The 27,541-nt window shown below is 40.8% G+C and overlaps 1 protein-coding gene across 3 annotated transcripts in view; it reads right to left on the bottom strand.

Moving 5' to 3' along the window:
• Nucleotides 1-11,653, bottom strand: part of LOC124552737 (SCF E3 ubiquitin ligase complex F-box protein grrA-like) — a 145,133-nt gene extending 133,480 nt beyond the window's left edge. For all 3 annotated transcript variants that reach the window (XM_047127081.1, XM_047127083.1, XM_047127082.1), the window contains exon 1: nt 11,341-11,653. The gene's annotated coding sequence lies outside the window, so the exon portion shown is untranslated. The remainder of the gene's footprint in view (nt 1-11,340) is intronic.
• Between the last annotated feature and the right edge of the window lie 15,888 nt (nt 11,654-27,541).

Below are 27,541 nucleotides of genomic sequence, written 5' to 3'. Positions count from 1 at the left end.
AAATTCGATTACATTCCATTATCCTCATTTTGCTTTTGTTGATGTTCATCCTATATCCTCCTTTCAAGACACTGTCCATTCCGTTCAACTGCTCTTCCAAGTCCTTTGCTGTCTCTGACAGAATTACAATGTCGTTGGTGAGCCTCAACATTTGTATTTCTTCTCCAAGGGTTTTAATTCCTACTCCGAATTTTTCTTTTATTTTCTTTACTGCTTGCTCAATATACAGATTGAATAACATCTGGGATAGGTTACAACCCTGTCTCACTCCCTTCCCAACCACTGCTTCCCTTTCATGGCCCTTGACTTGTGTAACTGTCATATGGTTTCTGTACAAATTGTAAATAGCCTTTCACGCCCTGTATTTGACCCCTGTCACCTTCAGAATTTGAAAGAGAGTATTCCAATCAACATTGTCAAAAGCTTTCTCTATGTCTACAAATGCTAGAAACGTAGGTTTGCCTTTCCTTAACCTATTTTCTAAGATAAGTCATAGGGTCAGTACTGCCTCATGTGTTCCAACATTTCTACAGAATCCAAACTGATCTTCCCCGAGGTCGACACCTACCAATTTTTTCATTCATCTGTAAAGAATTCGTGTTAGTATTTTGCAGCCGTGGCTTATTAAACTGATAGTTCGGTAATTTCCACATCTGTCAATACCTGCTTTCTTTGGGATTGGAATTATTATATTCTTCTTGTAGTCTGAGAGTATTTTGCCTGTCTCGTACATCTCGCTCACCAGATGGTAGAGTTTTGTCAGGACTGGCTCTCCCAAGGCTATCGGTACTTCTAATACAATGTTGTCTACTCCCAGGGTCTGGTTTCGACTTCGTCTATATGATACTGCGTGAAGAGTTTGATTATTTTTTTTTAGGTCTTTCAGTGCTCTGTCAATTTTATTAAAATCTGTTGACCCATTTTGAAAATACGGCAATGTAAAGTTGTCTTAAATCACCAAAAAACACTAAACTGCCATAATTTCCAATTGCTGTAGCAGCTCTCCTAATCAAGCTAAAATCGTGGGAGAGGTATCATTTTGCAAAATTTTCCATGAGCTTTTCTTTGATATAGAACACAATATGGGTTCAAGATGATTTTTTTAATTTAAATGAAAATTTAAATTTTTAATTTCTCAAAAAGAGCATTTTCAAAAATTTTCAAAAAATTGTATGTAATACTCCACATTACTATGAATGAAAACCACCAGTTTGCTTTTGTTCTACAGTATTACTTTTATAATGTTAACTGGTTTTTGACTTACAAGGCCATCAGACATTTACTGAGTGTTGTCACCAAAGAAGTTACAATGTTTGCAAATTACATCATAAATGAAGTAACGCATCTAGACTGATGCAGAAACATACAGTAAGTAATATCTTTGACAGCGTGGTGGTAATACAATGAAAAACGAAAAAATTGAACAGTAAATAAATAAAAATGGAGTAGACGGGAAAAACTTTAACACAAAATAGGAACAGCATGCCTAATAACAGTTTCTATTAATAAACAAAACTAATAAAATAAAATTAGTACTTGACAAGGCTACATCAGGAGGTACAAAACATGGAGAGTGATACACAAACCAATTAAAAGAAGAAACAATTATCAGTGTAGCTACAGAATACATAAGAAAGTAACATCAATAAGATAAACAGAAATAAATAAACGCAGGAAAATGGAGGAGTTTGAGAGAACATACATTAAATGCAATCTTCGAGAGTGTGGTGGTATTGCATTATAACATTAACATTATATTCAGAACTGTGGCTATGTAACAGTTTGCATCAAATAAATGAACCAAGTAAAATATAAACAATATTTGATGGGACAGCTACAAGAGGTGTTAAATATGGACAGTAACACGAGTACCAGTTAAAAGAAACCCTTAAAAATTGAAACTAGTCCATATGGAATACACAAACAACTTCAATACAACAAAAGAACTTAATGAATACAGGAAAGTAGGAACAGATAGTGTGGGAAGTAAAGAACAACAGAGATGATTGTATGAAGTTCAGGAGAGCGGAAGTGTTGAGCTGTGTCTGGTCATTTAGGATTAGATCTGGACTGTGAGCTAGATGTCTGTTGGTTTCCAGGGCTTCCAGCAGGTTGAGTTTATGGCCTTTGTTGGCTAAGTGAAGTACACGGGACACTGACTGGTAGTTGTGACCCTCACTCATTACATGCTCAGCAAATGCGGAGGCAGAAGTCTGCAACCTCCAGCTGTGTTCATGTTGAGTCAGCCTAGTTGCTATGTCTCTGCCTGACTGACTTATGTAAAATCTGTCACATTCAGAACAGGTGATTTTGTATACCCACTGTTGGCTAATAACTGGATCTTATCTTTGGTATTAAAAATAGACTGCGTTGTTGTGTTCTTAACATATTAGGAAAACCTATACTTGTAGGCTTTCAGTGCTTTGGCTACAATCTGTGATACCTCACCTAGATATGGAAATGTACATCGTTTCTTGCAGACAGAGGATGGGAAAGCAGGTGGGGCATAGAGGAGGGGTATAATTTTCAATTTTGTTTCCTGTACAAGATGTGCTCAATAAGAACTGGAATGTAGCCATTGGCTGAGGCAATAAATTTTATTGTATCTAACTCTTCTTTAAAATCATCTCTGGACATAGGGATGGGTATGATATGGTGAACCACTCAGTGGAAAGCTGCATGTTTGTGAGCTATGGGTTGTTGTGAGCAAGAAGGTATTACTATGTCTGTAGTTGTAGTTTTTCTATAAATTTTGAAATAATGTGTGTGTGTGTGTACTGATGTCAATGGTGAGACCTAAGTAATTTATGGACTTGTTGCCAATCTCCATTGTTAATTGAATATTTTTATGTCGACTGTTTAGGTTTTTCAAAAATGTGTTGAGTTGTCTTGTCTACATACACATGTAGATGACGTCATGTGTTCATATACATTATTTCATTCTTAATGTATCATATTTAATGTTCACACACACATTCCAAATGTCACTAGTAAAACCTGATTTAAACAGTCTGTGTTTCAAGACTGAACTTTTTGTTAAATGCTTCTTTTGTTTTTACAGTTTCATCCCCAGGAATCTGACATATTCTTCCTGTTGGTGTTACTCGGTTTACCTTGCAATGAGTATCATTTATAGATAACCACAGATTATTTGGTTTTATAGCATATGCATAAGACAGTGATAGGCCACCTGGGTGAAGGAAAGTAACTTTAAATTCAACAAGATCTTCATCTTTTGTTAAAATATAAGCTAACCACCATTTCTTGTCATAGGCAACAGTAACATTAATGTCTTTCACAGTTAGTTTTTCTGGTGATTTTGTAATAGTTTCAATAGTATATTCTGTTGTTTCTGAAAATCTCTTTACCCAATATTTGTGATGTACTTGACGCAATCAGTACAAAAGCACGTAACTTCTGTGTCCCTTTTAAGGAAACAGATTGACTACAGTGCTCTTCCAGAAATCACTGTTTTAATGCACTCTTTGTGTGTTGAAATTTCAAAGTGTACAGATGTAATACTTTTTTACTGCCCAATCAAAAAGTTGTTGCAAAGTAAGAATTTGGTTGTCATACAGCCACTGCAGACTTGCTTTAATTGCTAATCTCTTAACAGTACCAACGACACCATCACAAGGTCCTTTCCCACAAGCAGTGGTAAAAAAATGCCATTCTGTTTCAATTTCAATATCTTCTTTGTGGAAGCATAAGTTTACAAATCTTTTTATTCTTGTTCTGGGCTGCATTGCCATCTGAAAAGTAGTATATCTTCCGTATATCAGTCTGAAATTTTGTTTTTAAAAACTGAATCAGCATTTTTTTAAGAACAGTAGACTGCTATGGTATTATGTCACAATTTCAAACTGTCTAGAGCATAACTCATGTGCTGTTTTGTTCCCTCCTTTGTAATACACTACAAAGGGGTGCACTGTTGCATAATCGCTTGACCAATGATAACCCTGGGCCTCATATTGGATCACAAAAGTGTAATTCCCAGAGAAGTCACAATTGTCCTCATTCGAGTTTCCTCGATTTCACTAAGAAAAGAGCTTTGTTGCTTCAATAGAAAATTGTGGAGTATCAATGTAGCCAGTTTTTCAGAAAGTAATTCAATGAACCCTGATGAGATCTTCTGCATTATTTGTAAGTTGCATCTGTCTACTGCAACCCCCTGTCGAAAAGTGATATATTCGACCACATTAACAAGTGCACTTTTCAGGTTTGTTTATTTATTATATAACTTCCTGGGCAAGAGCAACCATTTCCTATCGTGCAGTGGAATGATGCTGCGTTGCACATTACTTTTGCCAAACAGTGTTTATAAGACGCCAATTCTCTATTGGTTAAGATACTGAGCTTAGCATTTGCTATCATTAGTTTCATGTTTTGATGTGTAGTGCAAACACATACTGAGCGTGTTCCACTACAGCCAGCTATAATGCACTGTTTTGGGCACAGTTCTGCAAATTTGGAAACCCAGTCTTCACTGCTGGAAATTTGGCTTTGAAACTTTTCCATATGCTTCTTTTAAACTGCACAAAATAAGTCTTTAAGATACTACTGTTCTACCTCTATCATCTCCCTTCACAGTTGCAGTCTCCTTTCCTGGCATTGCTCTGCTTATCTTGCCATTTTCATTAAAATAATTGCACAACTTCTTATGATAAATTCTTTCCTAGTTTTTGATCAGAACTTTCTAATATACCGCTTTCCTTCAAAAGCCTTTTTGCCTGGCATACCACGTATCTGGGAGCATCAAATTCACACATTATCTTCTTAATGCGCAAAGGTTTAGACAAACAAGTTAGTAGCATTACTTTCTTTTTCCTGCCACTTGAACAAAAATCAGGTATCAGGTTCCCTATTACAGACAGTTTCAATGGCTCTCATTCATTTTCTAAGGAATTCTCTGCATTAGCAGATAACTTCTTTTTTAAGTGCTAACTCAACGGTTTTTAAGTTTTTGTTCGAATACTGCTTTGTCTGAAGTTTTGTACTATGTACAGGGGGCTCTCCTAACTTCTGAAGAGACTCATTTAGTGTCTCCACAACAGCTAAAGGTGGAGGAACATAGCTCGTTTCATCATCATCCGAAGCTTTTCTACAATCATTATTTTCTTGAATATTTGCCACTGAACCAATCTACTTCTTACAACTATCACAAACTTTTGATATCATTGGGATATCAGGGGACATCCCACACATCCATTCAAGCACATTTCTTATTCCCTTTATGTTTTCACTGAATTTTATATTATTCTGCTGCTAAATATGCCTGCCCTGTTTGGTACAGTTCTGTTCGTGGCAGGCACGGGGATGTTGCTAACAACGAGGCACGTAGAATAACATCAGGGTGCTTGAGAGCAATGCCTGACTACAAACTCTACATCCTGGCTGGGGTAGGGCCACCACACATCGACGGGAAGTTTCCGTGAACACAGAGAGAAACAAAGTGGAACTAAACGCTGCTTACTTGCTGTGTGGACATCGACCTCCCCAAGTACACTGAAATCTAGGAAGAGCTTTCCAAAAGTTTCCGTCAAAGACAGTAAATCACCTTCAATTCCAGAAAAAAAAACCTATGGACAACCAGAAAAACAGATATTGTGTCACAGATCCCACCTATGGAGGCGCCCCCCCCCCCCCCCCCCCGGCAAAAACGCCCAATGGTAGTCCCTCCACAGACTAAGAAATGGTGTTGGTAGAACAAAGGATAGTATGGCCAAATGGAATTACCTTGGAGGCCCACATCAACGTTCTGCTAATGTGAAGCAGAAACAGACTACCAAGCACCTGTACAACTGTCCTCAGAGCCAGGTTTCCTGCATGCTGGAGGACCTGACGTGGGCCAGGGACAATGCCACTGAGGTTGCTAGTTTTTGATTTGATTATATTTAGTGTTTGTAATCTATTCATACATAACTATTATTATTTTGCTCTATGTGCCTCACATTCTTTCTGTATTTCCTTTGTATAAATCAAATTTAAGTATTTGGCCTGCTTGTCCATTTTGTTTATTTTTTAAAGAACGATTTTGACTCAAATAAATAAAAACTGAATGATTCTGTTTTTCAAAGGTTTGCAACATTGTAGTGTCTAATATCTTTCCTCCTCACCCATTGTGTAATAAAAATTTATAAATGTTTATGCACAGAACACTAAAAAATATACTGAAATAATGAGTAACGACTTAGGTAATAATTTTGTGCACTAACCAACCCCTTCCTGGCAGAATAAACAGTGTACCGGACCGAGACTCGAACTCGGGACCTTTGCCTTTTGTGGGTAAGTGCTCTACCGACTGAGCTACCCGAGCACGACTCACGCCACGTCCTCACAGCTTTACTTCTGCCAGCAGCTCATCTCCTGTCTTCCAAATTTAACAGAAGTTTCATATCGGCGCACACTCCGCTGCAGAGTGAAAATCTCATTCTATTAACACATTAATCACCAACACATCACATCCAACTGCCTCTAAATCAGCATGAAGACTTGTAGGTTTCAAGCAATTGAATCATGAAAGCTACAGACTCAGTTACAGATGGCTTGACCCTGAACTGGCCCAGCAGGGCCTGGACAGCTACAATAATAGCGGTTAGCTATTTATGATTGGGGCAGAAATTCCAGTTCTTGATTCCAACAGTCTGTTCATTTTTACATATAGTAATCAAATCTTAAATATTACAGATACAACTGTATTAAAGACGTACTGTTAATACTTCTCATAAAATAATCACTCAGCATAGTCACTAGAGACTTTTAAACATATTATGAATAAATTTATGAAAAAGTGTAAATTTAGTAAATTTATTTACTGGTTAATTATGTATTCATCACATCTACCAATTTTATAAAAATGTCATTTTTTAGTGAAATGTGAATTTTTGAAACTTCATAAAGGTGTGAACCCACGACAGTCCCACTTTCATACTTAGAGAATTAGTTAACAATCATATGAAGCATTCTACATAATTTCTTGAAAATTTTTGGAGACGCACTTTTTGAGAAATTTAAGATTTAAATTATTATTCAAAATAAAAAAAAAATACCTCTAACCTATATTGTGTTGCATATCAAAGGTAAACTCATGCAAAATGCTAAAAAATGACACCTCTCCCAACATTTTAGCTTAATAAGGACTATTGCTACAGCGATTTGAAATTATGGCTGTATAGTGCTTTTTGGTGATTTTTGAAAACTTTAAATTGCCATATTTCCAAAACGAGTCAGCAGATATTAATAAAATTGGGCATTTCTCTTCGTCTATAAGTAGGCTTGCTTTACACCAACTTTCATCAAAATATGAGGTGGTTAGTTAAGATTCATATTAAAAATGTGTTTATTTCACATGGAATGACCCCAGCAACAGGCCCAGATGCAAAAGCTGTCTCATACATCCTCCCACTGTCTGCTCCAGTCCAGCCACAAGCCTCAGCCACGTGATCCACAGGCTAAGCTCCAACCACTGTGCCAGTCACTGCTTCACAGCGTGTGCAATCTGGATCCCTTCTACAAACACCAGCTTTTCTGAATTGCACAGGTAGAACTCTCCCTACCGTGTATCCTACATTTCTGTAACCCTCTTGGCCTCAAACCTTCCTTAGTCACTGTCCTTCACCCACCTATCCCCTTTCCCATTCCCACTCCAGCACTACACAGCCCTGCATCCCCTCACCCTCTAAACTGCAACTAACTGCCCTACCCTCTCCCCAACTCATCCCTGTATGCTCCCACCATCCCCCCCCTCCTGCCCTGCTAACCCTCCGCCTCCCCACCCCGACCTCCTCCTCACTCCCACCACCCAGACTGCTTCTCCCATTACGCACTGTCGCTCGCAGTCTAGCCTCGGTAGCCGGAGACAGTGGTCGAGTGTGTGCTTGTCGTGTTTGCGTGTTCTACTTCAGGTGAAGGCCTTTGGCTGAAAGCCTACTCGTCTAGCAGTCTTTTCTCATCTAGCAGTCATTTCTCGTGCCTTCCTGTGGCTCGACATCTCCCCTGTATGGTGAATAGTAATCTATTGTTTTGATAATATTGACATTATTCTATCCGGGATTGTCCATTGTTTGATCAGGAATTTTGTCGAAAAAGCTGAGAGAGAAACTGGTCTGAAAATTAAGGGTTCTACGGAGTTTACGAATACTGATTTCGGCACATTTTTTGGTGTAAATTGGTAACCCATCAAAAAAGCACCGTGTACACACCACAGCAAAATAGAAGAGGTGGAAGGGAAATGTGCACCTCAGTTGAAACTGCGGATTCAACGATTTCAGAACTGTCCAAACATTTCCAGACTGAAGCAGTTAACATGGCGGCTTACGTATTAAACAGAACTCGTCCGAGTCCTAACGGGGCAAAACTCCTTTCGAAGCCTTTTGTGGCAGATAATTACCCTTAACTGAAAATATTTGTGGTTTGTGTGTGTATCCTTATACCCAAAGAAGAGAGATTAAAACCAGATCACAAAAACATTAATACATTATTTCTGGTTCGTGATGACATGAAGGGGTACAGAATTTTTACAAAAAGGAAACTGAGATGCATCGAGCTTTAGTTTCATTGCCACCAGCAGTATCTGAAAGAGAGAAGAAAACTGAAGTTATAGTAATAGAACCACATGGAGTTGGTTGCAATGAGGAGAATATAGATAAAATTTCATAATTAGGGGACAGAGAGGAGAAATGAGAATTGAAGTAGTGGAAGAAAACAGAGGTTAGCTTAGAAATGAACAATAAATCAAAAAAGACAGAGAAATCAGAAATTTCTTTTGAGGATGAGAGGACATAAAATCTGAGACCCAGAAGGAATATTAAATGCCCTAACTACTTAGAGGATTATGAGTTAGGCCCATTGAGTGCACTGAATGATGATCACCCCAGCACCTACGCTAAAGTGACGTCTCGTAGTGAGGCTGAAAATCGGAAAGATGCCGCAGCAAGAGTGCTGCGAGCCCTGGAAGAAAATAACCGAAGGGATTATATATATGTAAGCTAAATGTTTGTAATACACTAAATTATTGTAATGTTATTGACACTAAGCGAGTTTTTACGTGAACATAAGATAAGAAACAATGATGTTTCTTATAAAGCTCGTCTTGTAGCAAAATTCGGAAATACACAGTCACTTTGCAAAATTAACATCAGTGAGCCTTTTTCTGAGTTTCTGTAATGAGAATAACATTACCGTCTATCAACTGGATGTTTCCAGTGCTTTTCTCTATTGAGAAGACAGTTGGAGACTTATGTTAAATTATCTACTGAAAGTTAGAATACAACGAATGGTAAAGTTTGTGATCTTAAAAAGGCTCTGTATGGTTTAAAGGACCCACTCAAAAATTGGTATGTTAAATTCCACACAGTAATAATGGGCTTAGATTTGTAAGAAATGATAAGTATTTCTTGTACATAAAGACACAAAATAGCCATAAGAGACTTGTTTACATTGATGATCTGCAGATAGCTTCAGCTTCTCAGGGTGAAACTGATCATTTAAAGATTTTATTAAGTGATAATTTTAAAATCGGGGATTTAGGTCTGATTAGAAAGTACTTGGAAATTAATATTGTTCAAAATTTAAGAGACAGTACTATTACTACTTGCCAAAGTATCTACCTTGAAAAATTAGTGAAAGTTTCTGATATATTTGAATATATTTGAATAAGGTTATATATCTGAATAAGGTTTCTGATATATTTGAGTGTAATTCTGTTTCAACTACCATGGAGGAAAATTTTGATCAATCTACATCTTTGTGGAGTATAGATGTAGTATAGACAAACAACCAACAGGTGCATGGCAAAGGGTACTTCCCACTCTACCAGTTATTAGGATTTCTTCCCATTCCATTCAAATAAGGAGCACAGGAAGAATGGCTCTATGTGTGCAATAATCAAACAATGGAAAATACAGGATGGAATGTAACAATATTAGGAGAAGGAAAGTTGCGTAGGGGATTGAATGGTGACTCTAGGAATATGTTACAAAGATTTTTCTTTTTTACTCTGTTAGCAGACTTTCTTGGGATAGTTTATCCCTATCTTCAAGAGTCTGCCAGTTCAGTTTCTTCAGTATCTCTGCAAGTCTCTCCCACAGATCAAACAAACCAGTGACCATTTGTACTGCCCTTCTCTGTATAAATTCAATATCCCCTGTTATCCCCCTCTGGTATGGGCCCCACACACTTACGCAATGTTCTAGAACTCATTGCACAAGTGATTCGTAAGCTATCTCCTTTCTACACTGATCGCACTTCCCCAGTTTTCTACCAATGAACTAATGTCTGCCACCTGTTTTATCCATAACAGAGCCTTTGTGATCATTACACTTCAGATCTCTACCAAGGGTTTCGCGCACGTATTTGTAGGAGTTGGGTGATACCAATAGTGAGTGACTCATTGATACTACAGTCCTAAGATACTACATTTTTTCGTTTTCTGAAGTGCACAGTTTTACACTTCTGAACATTTAAAGCAAGTTACCAACTTTGCACCACTTCAAAAACTTATCAAGATCTGACTGAATATTTATACAGTTTTTTTTTCATATAGTACTTCAGTGTGTGTCAAGAAGCAAAAAGTCTGAAAATGGAGACATTGAGAAAAGCTGCATAAAATTAATAGAGTCATGATGTATGCCACATTATTTTCCTGGCCAAATTTTTGAGAAGCAATAAGTATTCTAAGCAGGTACCGATCACATGCAAGTGATGATTTATGGAATGCTCTAAAATGTGTGTTGCATTATATTGCGGGAACCCTAAAATAGTCTGTTACATGCCAAGGATAAATCTGTTATTAGGTTGTGTTGACTAATTGGACTTGTGACAGTGTATATAGAAAGTCCCCAAGTGGTTATCTTTTAAAGCTTTGGGTATTTAAGAAGTAACACACAGATTCTGTCATTAATGGATCAGAATCTATAGCCTTAAGCATGCCAACTAGTGAAACCTGTTGGCTCAGTAATTTGTATTGTAGTCTTTCTGCCAGTCAAAGAGCTGTTGTAGTTTATGAAGACAATATGCCAGTGATAAGGCATTGCAAGTACCCACAGTTCCATCATAAAATAAAGCACATAGATATCAAAATTTTATTTATGATGTCTCTGCTGAGGAAGTTCTGTTAAACCACATTAGCACAAATGAGCAACAAGCTGTTGTTACAACAAAGCCAGCAAGTAAAACAAAACATGAAAAATGTAGTCTTGTTAGGACTTATTTAAAGCTTGTAATTTAGTTTTTGTAACACCGATAAGAAGGATGTTAGTGGTACAATGTTAATGTTGTTTAAAGACGGCAGCACTGTTTTTCTTTTGGTTTATGTTAATTTCCGTTTATCATTTGTTTTACCCTCTGTGTGATTTATCGTCGTCCGCCGTTGAGTGTAAGTTATTATATATTTATCTAAACTCTTTCCAAACAGAAATATCAAGCTTCATTTACTACAACTAATTATATCATCCCACTGCTAAACGTCGCAGCAGCACTCTTCACACTTTGGCAATCCTTGCTCGAAGATTATATCACACATCATGACACATGTCAAATTTAAATGTTCGTCACGGAACAGCACAACTGCTCACAAAAATTGTGCACCAAAAGGCCGAAACTAAACTGCGTTTCCTCCTCCTCCTTTTAATAACTTCTACGAACAAAGTTTTTGTCATGGCATCGAGAGCAAACAGGCACGATGGCGTCAAACTAAATACACAGCGTCGACATTGAAGTTTGTTACTTGTTTCAAGCAGCATTTCTATTTTTTTAAAAAAAGTTGCCTTGTTTTCCGGCTACTACTGATGATCGACGTTTGTAACATGATTCGAAACACGGAGGCAGGCATCCGTGGCAGTTCCGGTCCAGACCAAAGATCCGGCCACCTGCTTATATCACCACTGCTAGGCGCTAGCGTTTGTTTATGTTCGGTTGTGTGTAGTTCATTAGTTTTTACGCTTGGGTATACTGTTCACTGATGACGATATTGAAACGGAGCGGACGAGACCACATGTTTAGGAACACTGCTATCATTTTATGAGGCAGAGGAGTTCCTATGAAATGTCACACTATTCTCACATGACATACAGTAGACTGAAAACTGGATCAAGGCAGTCAGGGGCAGTATTACTTGATTTTCGAAATGCATTGATATAGTACGACATCGTTTCTTATAATCAAAGGAACAATCATATGAAGTATCAAGAGAACCTGATGGACGCAGCATGTTATCTTGGATGAAGGGTCATCGTTCGCAGGAAAACACCTGAAATTACTTCCACGTCTGTCGGTGTTGGGACCAACTAGTTGGTAGGGACCTTTGCTGGTGTCATGAATGAAATGTATTCGCAGTTGCGAATATAAATAATCGCCAGCTGCGTAATAGTTGGTAGGTTTGGGGTATAAAGGGATCAAACTACAGGGTCATTAGTCCCTGCTACGTAATGGAATATCGACGATAAAAATTTGTGCGGGACCGAGACTCGAACCCGGATTGTCGATCGCGTTGTATATTAATGAGTTCGCTAACGATGTTAATAGTAAACTCAAGGTCTCTTTTTTTTTCAGATGACGCAGTTATCCCTAACGAATGGGGCCCAGTTACCGACAATGAATAGGGCCTTGATTTTAGCGAAATATGCAAGCATTTATGATCTAGAATTTAGAGAGATATGACCTTAAAAATAAAAGTAAAATATGACTAAAATTGCGAGTACAGTACTTACTTTATCCAGTATTTGACACTAATTAGCACTTATTTTTGAAATCTCTGTATTTGTCTGAAAAAAAAAGTTCAGTGAAAATAACACCACTTATCCAAACAATAAAACCATGTTTTTTTACTATTGCACACCACTTGTTTATAAAGTATTACAAATTAGTTAATAAATCGTTTCAATCATTAGTTCCTGCATAGTTGCACAGGATTCCCAAGTGCATTATCACGTTTTGAAAGTACTGCAGTTGTTGAGGACAGGTTTTCACCTGGAAAAGCTCCACATCACAGGACATCAAAGGAGGTGAGGTGACTGCAGGCTAGCTTTGGTTCATTGTCTTCAAATTTTGTGGCATTGCCAGAAAGTCTGCCACTAATTTTGCACATTGTAAAATATCCGGGATTCTACTCGAGAACATTTTGCAATTTGGTGCTCACTTTGTCAGCCAGTAAGATCTTGATAAGATTTCAAAGTGGTGCAAATATTGACGACCTGAAATTTCCTGGTAGATTAAAACTGTGTGCCGGACAGAGACTCAAACTCGATCCCGAGTTCGAGTCTCGGTCCGGCACACAGTTTTAATCTGCTGGGCAGTTTCACATCAGTACACACTCCGCTGCAGAGTGAAAGTTTCATTCTATCGACAACATGCTTTAAGTGTTCAGAAACATAAAATTGTGAACTTCAAAAAACAAAAGGACGTAGTAGCTTGTAGGTTTAGGAAATGGAATTATCACGTTAGCTCAGTCACTGGGAAAGCATGCGGCACACTTCGGTACATTGATAAAATACTGGGGAAGTGCTGTTGGCCCACAAAGGAAATTGACAGTATTCTAGGGTGGGCCGCATAAGTGATTTGTAGCAAAGTGTTTGGGACCTGTACCAAACAGGACTAATGAGTGATACTGAATGTGTACAGTGGCAGAGCAGCAGGAATGATCACAGGATTGTTTCATGTGGAAGAGAGTCACAGAGATGATGAAGAAACTTAACTGGCAGACTCTTGTAGATAGATATAAACTATCTTGAGAAAGCCTATTTATACATGGCTTTAAGTGATGACACTGACAGTAAACTAACCTCCTATGTATCAGTCCCACAGGCATCGCGAGGACAAGATTAGATTAATTAAAGCACGCTTAGAGTCATTTAAACAATTATTCCTCCGACACTACATGTGTGAATGAAATGGGGAAAAAAACCTATTAACTGGTACAGTGGGACGTATCCTCTGCCATGTCTGTTAGTGGTTTGCAGAGTACATGCGGAAGAAAAATGCATGCAATAACGTAAACTAAAAATGAGATTCTGGAGTGCATTGTTGCTGCATTTAATACCAGCAGCAGTTTTCAGTTGGTGAGAGATCTGGAGAATGTGCTGGCCAGGGCAGCAGTCGAACATTTTCTGTATCCAGAAAAGCCCTTACAGGACCAGCAACATGCGGTCGTGCATTTTCCTGCTGAAATGTAGGGTTTCGCAGGGATCGAATGAAGGGTAGAGCTGAAGCGGGAACGTGTTGTGTCTCCGCTTACAGTCACTCACGTGCAGTGAACCAGCTTTATCGCCGCGCCCACGCACTATGCTCGAGGGAGAGGCTCGCTGGCAAAAAAAAACGACTAGAGCAGTTTCAGGACGGGACACATTTATTCTTCCTACCGTTACAATAAATGACAAATAACATTCGTCGCTAATGTCCGTCCGTACAGGTGCGTTGCACTGGCGGCACGGCTCGATCACCGATCCCGGAGAGTGTGCACTCCAGCGGCGCGACCGCGTGGAGCGAGCGAGGCAAAAGGCCGCGACCGGAGGCGCCGTAACGTCCGCGAAGGAGCGACAGACTCTTCAACAGTACGGTGCACACTGCGGGACGGCGACTGCGTTTACGACCGCGCGTACGCATTTACGGCGGAGTCACGTTGACTCGACGCACGTGGTCCGCGCCGGGAGAACTGAGAGATGTGTGTCGCGTCGGCTAGCCCGCACTGTCGCCTGCTTCGTCCCCGTGCGGTCCGGTGTGCGGCGCACCGTTGCCGAAACTCTGCGTAACGGTACAGCTGCCCCTACTTGTGTCGGCAGTGCCGTAGTTCAGCCCTTCGTGCGTTGGATGGTGCTGCCGCCACAGAGCCACGGGTCGTAACACATCTGAAATGTAACGTCAATGCGAACAACAGGTGACCGAGACGTGTAACCAATGGCACCCCATACCGTCACGCCAGGTGATATGCCAGTATGGCGATGACGAATATACGCTTCCAATGTTCGTTCACCGCCATGTCGCCAAACACAGATGCTACCATCATGATGCTTAAAACAGAACCTGGATTCGTACGAAAAAAATGACGTTTTGCCATTCGTGCACCCAGGTTCATCGTTGAGTACACCATTGCAGGCACTCCTGTGTGTGATGCAGTGTCAAGCGTAACTGCAGCCGTGGTCTCCGAGCTGATAGTCTGTGCTGCTGCAAACGTCGTCGAACTGTTCGTGCAGATGGTTGTTGTCTTGCAAACGTCCCCATCTGTTAACTTAGGGATCGAGACGTGGCTGCACGATCCGTTACAGCCGTGTGGATAAGATGCCTGTCATCTCGACTGCTAGTGATACGAGGCCGTTGGGATCCAGCACGGCGTTCCGTATTACCCTCCTGAACCCACCGATTCCATATTCTGCTAACAGTCATTGGACCTCGACCAATGCGAGCAGCAATGTCGCGATACGATAAACAGCAATCACGATAGGCTACAATCCGACCTTTATTAAAGGTACGCATTTCTCCTCTTTACACGAGGCATCACAACATTTCGCTATACAACGCGGGTCAACTGCTGTTTGTGTATGAGAAATCGGTTGGAAACTTTCGTCATGTCAGCACGTTGTAGGTGTCGCCACCGGCGCCAATCTTGTGTGAATGCTGTGAAAAGCTAATCATTTGCATATCACAGCATCTTCTTCCTGTCAGTTAAATTTCGCGTCTGTAGCACGTCATCTTCGTGGTATAGCAATTTTAATGGCCAGTAGTGTATATTCGGTAAAATTTGGTTTCGTATCCAAAAGTGGTCCCTCGAGACAAGTGTGGGCAGTGTCCACAGTTACACCTGTCCCCGTTTAGAACGGAGGCCAACTTTCGGTTTCGTAATTTTACTTTTATAAATGATTTTAAGTAAATTATCTATTTTGTAGATGGTGAGGACATATATCATCACAACTAACAGGGCTAATATTGATGAAGAAAAAGTTCAGAGAACAGTAAGAGAAGTTTTTTAAAAAAAACGTGTTGTTCAGAAGATAATCACTTACTAATACTTCTAGACAGCTGCGCAAGTCACAGCACTGTTCACATTATCAGTGTGGCAAGGGATACTAGAATCACACTCCTGACATTCTCAGTACTTCGTTCCCACAGGCTGCAGCCACTAAATATCGTGGTATCTGCGTTGTTTTAGGGATATGTAAGAATAGCAGTGGGTAACTGGATCAGAAAGCATTCTGGTCACCGGTAACTATTTCACTGGTCACTATGTTTTGTGGGATGTGTTTTCACTTTCCTTTACCCGAAAAAACATCAGGTCTGGCTTCGAGGTGCCCGGATTGTGATGATTTAGTAGGTTGGCATTCAGTGAAGAAGTAACTGAGCAGCCAGCAGCATCTTCAAGTTGTGATACACCTCCTCCTGTAGCATTTGCAACTTAGTGTGACGGTTCACCTTCCGCTTCAGGTGCAAACCTAACTGAAATGCCAACTCTTGGAGACTATAGATCTTTCCCAAAAACTGTGAGGCAAACAGCAAAATTTAGGCAAAAAAATATGCAGTTTCCACAAGTACTCTGGCCAAAGATGAATTGGAAGCAGCAGTGGTGGGTAAAATGGGATGTTAAAGGAAACCTTGTTCCAGAGCAACAAGAATTCAGAATATCTGCAAAAAATAAAATTGGCAGTGATACAAACACAGAATCACAAACCCTTTCATCCAGTGAGTTGGAAACTGATGATGAAGGATGCTGTGAAGCCCAAATCTAACAACTTGGGATGATGTAGGAAGTGAGGTTTGTTGGTTTTGTTTTGGTTCATTTCACTACCAGGAAGACTTCTAAATATTATGTTTGCCAAGTTAATGATGTAGTTGGAAAATAAGAAGTGTATCTGCAGAAAAAAGGCTCTGGATTTGTGTTCCCTTTGTCCCAGATGAGTCAGTAGTGGAGGTTCTGATATTATTTGTCTCCTTCCTTCTGCAAAAACATCTGGGACATGAAGGCAAGGGACTATGCTGCAGTTTAATCTTGATTTTGAGATGTGAAATAATTCTTAAAAAACAAAATCAAATTTTCTATATTTTAATTTTGATATATATGACATTTTTAAGTAATAAATAAAAATTTTGAGGGGAAATTTGGACTTGTTTATATCAAAAATATACTGTCCACTTTTACTTGATGCAATTTCAGCCAGTGACCGTGCTTGCCCCACTGTGAGATAAATGTGGTCAGACTGCAGGTTGTGTTCCCCCTCCCTCTCCTCCCCCAGCTGCTGCTCAAAATGCTGGAGATACAAAGATTTGCGTTGATGCCTTTAGCGAGGTAATTGGTTAATCTAAAGATATTAAACTCCAAAAATCTGAATTGAATAGTTTTGTGATAAAACACGAAACATAAGGTGTCCACACTAGACTCGCTATCCCCTTCAGTAGTACACATTGTACAAGATACTGCTGGCAGAATTTGAGTGAACTTGGCAGTTGTTAACAGAACAATAGGCTGAATCAGTGATATTAGTGGCTCAACAATGTGTGTGTTATATTACTTTGCTCCCTAAGTTCAGATGCATGTTGGATGCAAAGCTGTTCTGTATTATAGTGCCTGTAAACATTCAGGCAAATTATACAGATTGTGATGTGTCATTACATTGTATTTAGAAAGAAGACGCCCCTGAAAAAATCGTTCAAAACATTCTGTTGCCGACCAAAAAATCTGTACCCAGATGTATCAGAATAACTGTTCCTAACTTTCTCATGTTATTGAGGACATAAGCATACACATTACGTATGAGTAATAGTGTCTGTAAATGCTTCGTTTTCAATAGAAGTGTGGGATTTTATGGCTACTGTGAGGGTCCACGCACCAAAAATTCCAACTTATTACGATAATGCACTTTTATTGCGGTTCGTATATTTACAGAAACACAAGAAAAACAATGCACAATTTCACGACACGTGTATCACTCGTCAACACGCAGACGGGACTGTCCAAAGAAGCTCGAGTCCCCAAAGACCTTTTACTCTGCGCTTCGCCGGTGAAGTTACTGGCAGTCGACTGTCGCCACAGAGCCCGCCCCCCCCCCCCCACCCCAGGAGTGCGGAGCACTGGGGGACGGACGTGGGTGTCTTCCTGTGTAGTGGCGTTGTGGGATGCTCACTGGTTGATAGCGTGTGCTAAGTGTCCATACTGTCTGTGCAGGGTGGACTAGCGCTCGTATAGTCCGCCATCCAGTGGGGGCGGTGGACTGGTCGACCTACACGCGTGAACTGGACGGGCACAGGAGATGTTGTTGCAGTACAGGCGGAGAGGGGGATGCGAATTTTGAGCATCCCGTCAGTGCTGAACGTTGCGGTTATGGCAGCCGTATCCACCCCATTTGGGATAGGGACTGTGCACAGGATGGTGATGTGTGACGTGGGTGTGGACCCACGTGAAGTGTCCCCTATGTGGAGGACGAAGATGGATCCCTCGTGGAGCTGCAAGGAAAGCTCGTCGCGTTGGCACTCAGAGGTGTTGATTGCGATGCAGATTTCGTCGACAGTGGATGTTGGGTGCATGAGGGGGAGTGGGGGCGAAAAGTAACGTAGTTCAGGAGAAACATTGGAACACTCTGTGGAGGTATTGGGTACCAACACTTGGGACGGTGTAATGTCACACGCAACATGAGGTTGAGCCTGAGGTTGTGGATTGTCACTCGCAGTGCCTGTTTGGAACGAGGGTAGCATATCATCATACGCAACCGCTGAGTTGCCCTCGGGTGTAGGCTCGGTGCACATACGATCATGGTGGGATGCAGGAGGGTGAATGGTCTGTGTGGGATCGGGCTCGTCACCATCTGATGGAAGAACACTCGACTCGGGGGGGTGTGTTACAGATTCTTCGATTGTCCAGGCTGGTTTCACGCGTTGGAGGGAAACTGTCTGCCGGCGACCACTGACGAGAATGTCCATAGTATTGTCCCTGCGAGACACTACTCGATGTGGGCCAGAGTAGGGTGGTTGTAATGCCGGTTTGACCGTGTCATCCCGTAACATAACGAACTCACAAGAGTCCAGTGCCGCATGCCTGAACACGCGAGGGCGGATATGTGGCCGTGGAGGAGGCGTGCGGATCGCGGCTATGTGTGTCCGGATCCGTTCAACTAGCACGGGCAGGTCGGACAGGTCGGCGATTGCTTCGTCGTCGACGAACTCTGCGGGGAGGACTAGGGTCTCACCATACAGGAGGTCTGCGAGTGAAGCCTGGAGGTCTGTCTTATAAGCCGTGCGTATTCCTAGCATAACCCAGGGAAGGGCATCGCACCACTCACCACCGTGGCACATGAGTGCCGCTTTCAGCGTTCTGTGCCACCGCTCGACCAGTCCATTGCTCTGGGGGTGGTAAGCCGTAGTGCGGAATCTAACCACCCCACAGAGGACGCAGAGTTTGTTAAACAGCAGGGATTCAAACTGTCTTCCCTGGTCGGTGGTGATGGATGTAGGACAGCCAAATCGAGCTATCCAGGAGGATACAAATGCGCGTGCTACGGAATCTGCTGTGATGTCCTGCAGGGGGATTGCCTCCACCCAACGTGTAACGCGATCAATGCCAGACAGGATATACCTGAAACCATCCGACAAGGGTAATGGTCCTACGAGATCCACATGTACGTGACGGAAACGGCCTTTCGGGATGTCGAATTTACCTAGACTGGGTTGTGTGTGCCTGCCAACTTTGCTGCGCTGGCACTGTAGACAAGCATGAGCCCAAGTACGACAATCCCTCTTCACAAATGGCCACACAAAGCGTTCTGTAACCAGGCGCGTAGTAGCCTTAGCACCAGGATGTGCCAGGTTATGTAAAGTACTGAAAACTTGGCGACGCAGCGCAGGGGGAACAATAGGCCGAGCGGTGCCCGTGGATGTATCACACCACAGTGGCTTGGCCGAGCCCGGTAGGTTGCACGAAACGATCTGAAGGGAAGTATCTGGGTCCTGTCGGAGGTTGTGCAATTCGGTGTCACTGTCCTGTAAGTGGGCCAATTCATTGAAATTAATGGGGGATGAAATTGCAGTGATACGTGATAGGTAGTCAGCCACCACATTTTCTGACCCTTGAATGTAACGGATGTCTGTTGTGTATTGGCAAATTAAGTCCATTTGCCGGAACCTACGTGGGGGAAGGTCAGTAGCAGGGTTATGGATAGCCTCCTTGAGAGGGCGGTGGTCCGTCAAGATTGTTATATTGCTTCCTTCGATGTCTGTGCAGAAATATTTTACACCTTCGTAAACTGCAAGCAATTCTCTGTCGAATGTTGACCACTTACGTTGAGCTGTAGATAATTTTTTGGAAAAAAAACGGAGTGGTTGAGTGGTGTCATTGACATGCTGTTGTAGGACTTGTAAGGGGTCCGTAGGCCCTTACTATAAGTTTTGCGACAGCACAGGTCGACAGGACAAACAATCGATAGTGTGTGTCGGGTTGCGAGAGCGAGAGCGAGTGTTGAGATAGTAGTGTGGTACGCGCTGCGGGCCGAGCCGGGTGGAGGTCTGTTGCTGGAATGCAAGACCGTACCGACAAAGGGAGTGGCCATCGCCATGGTTTAACCCCTTTGTGTTAGAAATATTCGGGAAATTGAAAAAGTATAATTACTAGTGGATTCAGTTATATTTTTGTGCCGATATTTCTAATTACCCGTCTACCGCGCCGGCATCATTTGGATTGCAGTGTTGGATTGCAGTGTTGGATTGTAGTGTTGGATTACAATGATTGAAATTGCGTGTGACGATAATGAATAACGAAAGGACCTGTGCTGAGATTAGCCGTTATTAATTCTGTACGACGAAGGCAGTGGCTGTCTACTTACTTTGTGTTTTTGTGAGAATATAGGTCGTTGATTAATGAAGCTGTGTTGTTGTTCTTCCTGCCACAAGACATTTCATTATTACAGCATTCGAGAAGGACAAAATGGAATGTAACAACTCCGTAGCAGTCCAATCCGATTGCCAGCCCCATTAGGTACACGGTCACATTAGTTATTATCTATTTGGGCTGCTAACAGATCCCGATCGAGCGGGATAAGTCAGTAAAATTAAACCGGAGTGTTACACCCTTGGCGGCGCAGTAGACGCGTAATTACAAATATCGGCACAAAAATATCACTGAATCACACTAGTAATTATACTTTTTCACTTTCCCGAATATTTCTAACAGAAAAGGGTTAAACCACGGCGATGGCCACTCCCTTTGTCGGTACGGTCTTGCATTCCAGCAACAGACCTCCACCCGGCTTGGCCCGCAGTGCGTACCACACTACGATCTCAACACTCGCTCTCGCTCTCGCAACACGACACACACTATCAATTGTTTGTCCTGTCGACCTGTGCTGTCGCAAAACTTATAGTAAAGGCCTACGGACCCCTTACACTGTCTATGTTTGAACCTTTCCTGTGAGACCAGTTTTAGATACCGATGCTTCACTTCAGGTTTACTGTATTCTTTGGACCTTCTTATTGACGATGAAACACAGAAATCGCATCGGAATTAAATACAAAAGGCACAATGCCGACTTAAGTACAAGAAGACTGACTCTTCTTACGGTCTATGTTTTGAACCTTTCCTGTGAGACCAGTTTTACATTCCGATGCTTCACTTCAGGTTCACTGTATCCCTTGGACCTTCTTTTTGCCCATGAAACACAGAAATTGCATCGGAATTAAATACAAAAGGCACAATGCCGACTTAAGTACAAGAAGACTGATTCTTCTTACTGTCTACGTTTTGAACCTTTCCTGCGAGACCAGTTTTATATTCCGATGCTTCACTTCAGGTTCACTGTATCCCTTGGACCTTCTTATTGACGATGAAACACAGAAATTGCATCGGAATGAAATGGTAAAGGCACAATACCTACTTAAGTGCAAGAAGACTGATTCTTCTTACGATCTATGTTTTGAACCTTACCCACGAGACCAGTTTTATATTCCGATGCTTCACTTCAGGTTTACTGTATCCCTTGGACTTTCTTATTGACGATGAAACACAGAAATTGCATCGGAATTAAATACAAAAGGCACAATGCCGCCTTTAGAACAAGAAGACTGACTCTTCTTACTGTCTATGTTTTGAACATTTCCTGTAATACCAGTTTTAGATTCCGATGCTTCACCTCAGGTTTACTGTATCCCTTGGACCTTCATTTTGCCCATGAAACACAGAAATTGCATCGGAATTAAATACAAAAGGCACAATGCCGACTTAAGTACAAGAAGACTGATTCTTCTTACTGTCTACGTTTTGAACCTTTCCTGCGAGACCAGTTTTATATTCCGATGCTTCACTTCAGGTTCACTGTATCCCTTGGACCTTCTTATTGACGATGAAACACAGAAATTGCATCGGAATGAAATGGTAAAGGCACAATACCTACTTAAGTGCAAGAAGACTGATTCTTCTTACTATCTATGTTTTGAACCTTACCCATGAGACCAGTTTTATATTCCGATGCTTCACTTCAGGTTTACTGTATCCCTTGGACTTTCTTATTGACGATGAAACACAGAAATTGCATCGGAATTAAATACAAAAGGCACAATGCCGCCTTTAGAACAAGAAGACTGACTCTTCTTACTGTCTATGTTTTGAACATTTCCTGTAATACCAGTTTTAGATTCCGATGCTTCACCTCAGGTTTACTGTATCCCTTGGACCTTCATTTTGCCCATGAAACACAGAAATTGCATCGGAATTAAATACAAAAGGCACAATGCCGACTTAAGTACAAGAAGACTGATTCTTCTTACTGTCTACGTTTTTAACCTTTCCTGTGAGACCAGTTTTATATTCCGATGCTTCACTTCAGGTTTACTGTATCCCTTGGACCTTCTTATTGACGATGAAAAACAAAAATTTGCATCGGAATTAAATACAAAAGGCACAATGCCGACTTAAGAACAAGATGACTGACTCTTCTTACTGTCTATGTTTGAACCTTTCCTGTGAGACCAGATTTAGATTCCGATGCTTCACTTCAGGTTTACTGTATCCTTTGGACCTTATTATTGACGATGAAACACAGAAATCGCATCGGAATTAAATACAAATGGAACAATGCCGACTTAAGTACAAGAAGACTGACTCTTCTTACTGTCTATGGTTTGAACCTTTCCTGTGAGACCAGTTTTACATTCCGATGCTTCACTTTAGGTTCACTGTATCCCTTGGACCTTCTTATTGACCATGAAACACAGAAGATGCATCGGAATTAAATATAAAAGGCACAATGCCGACTTAAGTACAAGAAGACTGACACTTCTTACTGTCTATGTTTTGAACCTTTCCTGTGAGACCAGTTTTAGATTCCGATGCTTCAGTTCTGGCTTACTGTATCCTTTGGACCTTCTTATTGACGATGAAACACAGAAATTGCATCGGAATTAAATACAAAAGGCACAATGCCGACATAAGTACACGAAGACTGACTCTTCTTACTGTCAATGATTTGGACCTTTCCTGTGAGACGAGTTATAGATTCCGATGCTTCACTTCAGGTTTACTGTATCCCCTAGACCTTCTTATTGATGATGAAATACAGAAATTGCATCGGAATTAGATACAAAGGGCACAATGCAGACTTAAGTACAAGAAGACTGACTCTTCATACTGTCTATGATTTGAACCTTTCCTGTGAGACCAGTTTTATATTCCGATGCTTCACTTCATGTTTAATGTATCCCTTGGACCTTCTTATCGACGATGAAACACAGAAATTGCATCGGAATTAAATACAAAAGGCACAATGCCGACTTGAGAACAAGAAGACTGACTCTTCTTACTGTGTATGTTTTGAACCTTTCCTGTGTTACCAGTTTTAGATTCCGATGTTTCAATTCGGGTTTACTGTATCCTTTGGACCTTCATATTGACGATGAAACACAGAAATTGCATCGGAATGAAATGGAAAAGGCACAATGCCTACATAAGTACAAGAAGAGTGATTCTTCTTAGTGTCTATGTTTTGAACCTTTCACGTGAGACCAGTTTTATATTCCGATGCTTCATTTGAGGTTTACTGTATCCCTTGGAGTTTCTTATTGACGATGAAACAAAGAAATTGCATCGGAATTAAATACAAAAGGCACAATGCCGACTTTAGAACAAGAAGACTGACTCTTCTTACTGTCTATGTATTGAACTTTTCCTGTGATACCAGTTATACATTCCGATGCTTCACTTCAGCTTCACTGTATGCCTTGGACCTTCTTATTGACCATGAAACACAGAAATTGCATCGGAATTGCATACAAAAGGCACAATGCCGACTTACGTACAAGAACACTGGCTCTTCTTATTTTCTATGTTTTGAATCTTTCCTGTGAGACCAGTTTTAGATTCCGATGCTTCAGTTCAGGCTTACTGTATCCTTTAAACCTTCTTATTGACGATGAAACACAGAAATTGCATCGGAATTAAATAAAAAAGGCACAATGCCGACTTAAGTACACGAAGACTGACTCTTCTTACTGTCAATGATTTGGACCTTTCCTGTGAGACGAGTTTTAGATTCCGATGCTTCACTTCAGGTTTACTGTATCCCCTAGACCTTCTTATTGATGATGAAATACAGAAATTGCATCGGAATTAAATACAAAAGGCACAATGCCAACGTAAGTACAAGAAGACTGACTCTTCTTACTGTCTATGATTTGAACCTTTCCTGTGAGACCAGTTTTAGATTCCGATGCTGCACGTCATGTTTACTGTATCCCTTGGACCCTCTTATTGACGATGAAACACAGAAATTGCATCGGAATTAAATACAAAAGTCACAATGACTTCTTAAGTACAAGAAGACTGACTCTTCTTACTGTCTATGTTTGAACCATTCCTGAGAGACCAGTTTTAGATATCAATGCTTCACTTCAGGTTTACTGAATCCCTTGGACTTTCTTATTGATAATGAAACACAGTAATCGCATCGGATTTAAATACAAAAGCCACAATGCCGACTGAAGTACAAGAACACTGACTCTCCTTACTGTCTATGTTTGAACCTTTCCTGTGAGACCAGTTTTAGATATCGATTCCTCACTTCAGGTTTACTGTATCCCTTGGACCTTCTTATTGACGATGAAACACAGAAATCGCGTCGGAATTAAACACAAATGGCACAATGCCGACTTAAGTACAAGAAGACTGACTCTTCTTACTGTCTATGTTTTGAACCTTTCCTGTGAGACCAGTTTTAGATTCCGATGCTGCACTTCAGGTTTACTGTATCCCTTGGACCTTCTTATTGACGATGAAACACAGAAATTGCATCGGAATTAATTACAAAAGGCACATTGCCGACTTTAGAACAAGAAGACTGACTATTCTTACTGTCAATGTTTTGAACCTTTCCTGTGTTACCAGTTTTAGATACCGATGCTTCACTTCAGGTTTACTGGATCCTTTGGACCTTCGTATCAACGATGAAACACAGAAATTGCATCGGAATGAAATGGAAAAGGCACAATGCCTACATAAGTACAAGAAGAGTGATTCTTCTTACTGTCTATGTTTTGAACCTTTCCCGTGAGACCAGTTTTATATTCCGATGCTTCACTTGAGGTTTACTGTATCCCTTGGAGTTTCTTATTGACGATGAAACACAGAAATTGCATCGGAAGTAAATACAAAAGGCACAATGCCGACTTTAGAACAAGAAGACTGACTCCTCTTACTGTCAATGTATTGAACTTTTCCTGTGATACCAGTTTTACATTCCGATGCTTCACGTCAGCTTCACTGTATCCCTTGGACCTTCTTATTGACCATGAAACACAGAAATTGCATCGGGAGTGCATACAAAAGGCACAATGCCGACTTACGTACAAGAAGACTGGCTCGTCTTATTTTCTATGTTTTGAACCTTTCCTGTGAGACCAGTTTTAGATTCCGATGCTTCAGTTCAGGCTTACTGTATCCTTTGGACCATCTTATTGACGATGAAACACAGAAATTGCATCGGAATTAAATACAAAAGGCACAATGCCGACTTAACTACACGAAGACTGACTCTTCTTACTGTCAATGATTTGAACCTTTCCTGTGAGACCAGTTTTAGATTCCGATGCTTCACTTCAGATTTACTGTATCCCCTAGACCTTCTTATTGATGATGAAACACAGAAATTGCATCGGAATTAGATACAAAGGGCACAATGCAGACTTAGGTACAGGAAGACTGACTCTTCTTACTGTCTATGCTTTGAAAATTTCCTGTGAGACCTATTATAGATTCCGATGCTTCACCTAATGTTATCTGTATCCCTTGGACCTTCGTATTGATGATGAAATACAGAAATTGCATCGGAATTAAATACAAAAGGCACATTGCCTACATAAGTACAAGAAGACTGACTCTTCTTACTGTCTATGATTTGAACCTTTCCTGTGAGACCAGTTTTAGATTCCGATGCTGCAATTCATGTTTACTGTATCCCTTGGACCGTCTTATTGACGATGAAACACAGAAATTGCATCGGAATTAAATACAAAAGGCACAATGACGTCTTAAATACTAGAAGACTGACTCTTCTTACTGTCTATGTTTGAACCATTCCTGAGAGAAAAGTTTTAGATATCAATGCTTCACTTCAGGTTTACTGTATCCCATGGACTTTCTTATTGATAATGAAACACAGTAATTGCATCGGATTTAAATACAAAAGGCACAATGCCGACTTAAGTAGAAGAAGAGTGACTCTTCTTACTGTCTATGTTTTGAGCCTTTCCTGTGAGACAACTTTTAGATTCCGATGCTTCACTTTAGGTTTACTGTATCCCTTGGACTTTCTTATTGACGATGAAACACAGAAATTGCATCGGAATTAAATACAAAAGGCACAATGCCGAATTTCCTGTGATACCAGTTTTAGATTCCGATGCCTCACTTCAGGTTTACTGTATCCTTTGGACCTTCTTATTGACGATGAAACACAGAAATCGCATCGGAATTAAATACAAAATGCACAATGACGACTTAAGTACAAGAAGACCGACTCTTCTTACGGTCTATGTTTTGAACCTTTCCTGTGAGACCAGTTTTACATTCCGATGCTTCACTTCAGCTTCACTGTATCCCTTGGACCTTCTTAATGACCATGAAACACAGAAATTGCATCGGAATTGCATACAAATGCACAATGCCGACGTAAGTTACAAGAAGACTGGCTCTTCTTATTTTCTATGCTTTGAACCTTTCCTGTGAGACCAGTTTTAGATTCCGATGCTTCACTTCAGGTTTACCGTATCCCCTAGACCTTCTTATTGATGATGAAACACAGAAATTGCATCGGAATTAGATACAAAGGGCACAATGCAGACTTAGGTACAAGAAGACTGACTCTTCTTACTGTCTATGATTTGAAAATTTCCTGTGAGACCTATTATAGATTCCGATGCTTCACCTAATGTTATCTGTATCCCTTGGACCTTCGTATTGATGATGAAATACAGAAATTGCATCGGAATTAAATACAAAAGGCACAATGCCAACATAAGTACAAGAAGACTGACTCTTCTTACTGTCTATGATTTAAACCTTTCCTGTGAGACCAGTTTTAGATTCCGA

This window comes from Schistocerca americana, chromosome 10 (genome assembly GCF_021461395.2).
Source record: "Schistocerca americana isolate TAMUIC-IGC-003095 chromosome 10, iqSchAmer2.1, whole genome shotgun sequence".
Lineage (NCBI taxonomy): Eukaryota > Metazoa > Arthropoda > Insecta > Orthoptera > Acrididae > Schistocerca > Schistocerca americana.
The sequence above is the reverse complement of the archived record's forward strand: the minus strand, read 5'-3'. Positions and strand labels throughout refer to the sequence as shown.